This window comes from Austrofundulus limnaeus, unplaced genomic scaffold, assembly GCF_001266775.1.
Source record: "Austrofundulus limnaeus strain Quisiro unplaced genomic scaffold, Austrofundulus_limnaeus-1.0 Scaffold194, whole genome shotgun sequence".
Taxonomy (NCBI): domain Eukaryota; kingdom Metazoa; phylum Chordata; class Actinopteri; order Cyprinodontiformes; family Rivulidae; genus Austrofundulus; species Austrofundulus limnaeus.
Window position 1 is genome coordinate 504,797 of NW_013952596.1, and position 1,524 is coordinate 506,320.

The window sequence follows — 1,524 nt, forward strand, 5'->3', positions numbered from 1 at the left end:
CTCCTAAATCACTCGTACGCACAATTTAAGAACAAATCTGTGCGTACCAACGGTTCTTGCATGAGGCCCATTGTTTTTAGAAGAAAGTGCATAAAGCAAAGGAGGCTGATACATCAGAGAACTAACTTCTATAAGTTCTTCTTCTTCTGGTTTTATTGGTTGTTGGCAGACCAATATAAGTGCATTACTGCCACCACTAAACTGGAAGGTGCTCAGTGGACATTGCCATATTTCTGCCTGTTAATTCAAAACGACACACACAGTGATGAATTGTGGGTAAAACATTTTGCCGAAGTCCATAAAAATGCGGACTTCGCAGAAAGGCGGAAATAGTACTCAAAATGGGCGGGGCAAAGGGTGGATGTGTAGAATGTGGGACACACTGAAACCCTTCCAACATGAACGCACATTTGAAGTGCAYAAGGATGGAACGAGGGTGGGTATTGGGACAGGGCCGTAGAGAAGTGATTCTTGCTGGAGGCGTGGCCTCTGTTGAAGTTTAAAATGATTGGATTGGTTGATCGCAACGTATGTGTCTGCCAGCTTCACTGTGAATGAGGCAAGGTCATAATAGTTTAGGATTTTTCATTATAGTTTAGTTTTATTTTGTTGTGACATTTTTTTCTTTTAATTTAGTTAGTTTTAATTAGTTTTTACAGTGGACTTGCTAGTTTTTTGTTAGTTATTGTTTGTTTAATGCTTAGTTTTAGTTTAGTCTAGTTTTTATTAATTCTAGTATTAGTTTTTTATAGTTTGAATAAACATATTTGCTAATGCATCCTCAAACTTGTGATGTTCCTGTGAGTTAACTAACCAACAGCTATTTGGTCACTAGTTACATCAGTCCATTATAGCAACACCTTTCTAAAATAATTGTGTAACTCAATATTAACTAAGGACTTGGGAGATTATTTTAGGATGATGACAATAGTTGTCTCCAACTCGGTGCTACATGTTTTTTTTTTTTTCATGGAGCTACTGAGAGAAGTTAGTGTGTCAAGATAGTCATAGTTAGCGTCTTGTGTGAGTTTGATTCATGCAGTTTTTCCCTTGAGAAGTTTTCCACCTGTTTTATCACCTGTTTCCACTACAAGACTCTTGCTTTGATTTTTTTGCAGTCATATTTAAAGAARTCYCAAAGTGGACGTTGTTGATTTCTCCCAACTTTTACTGTCATCATTTAGCAGAAGATGCTGAGCAGCAGCAGATTGTAAACAAGTGTTGTTACAGACCACAGCTAACGTGAAACTACTCTAATTGAAAAAACTTTTAAAAAGATCCACATCTCAAAATAAATTGAAAAACATTAAAACTAAGGATATTCTTTCTATAATATCAGTTAGAGTTAGTTTTATAAAAAGATTAAACAGTTTTAGTTATCATTTTTAGTTTTTGTTTATTTCAGTTTTCATTATTTAGTTAGTTTTAGTTAGTTTTATAAAAAGATTAAACAGTTTTAGTTATCATTTTTAGTTTTTGTTTATTTCAGTTTTCATTATTTAGTTAGTTTTAGTTAACTAGAAT

At 34.1% G+C, this 1,524-nt stretch overlaps 1 protein-coding gene across 1 annotated transcript in view; it reads left to right on the forward strand.

Moving 5' to 3' along the window:
- The window catches only part of maml3 (mastermind-like transcriptional coactivator 3), a gene marked incomplete at its 5' end in the record, with an annotated part of 119,525 nt that overhangs the window by 116,294 nt on the left and 1,707 nt on the right, over nucleotides 1-1,524 (forward strand).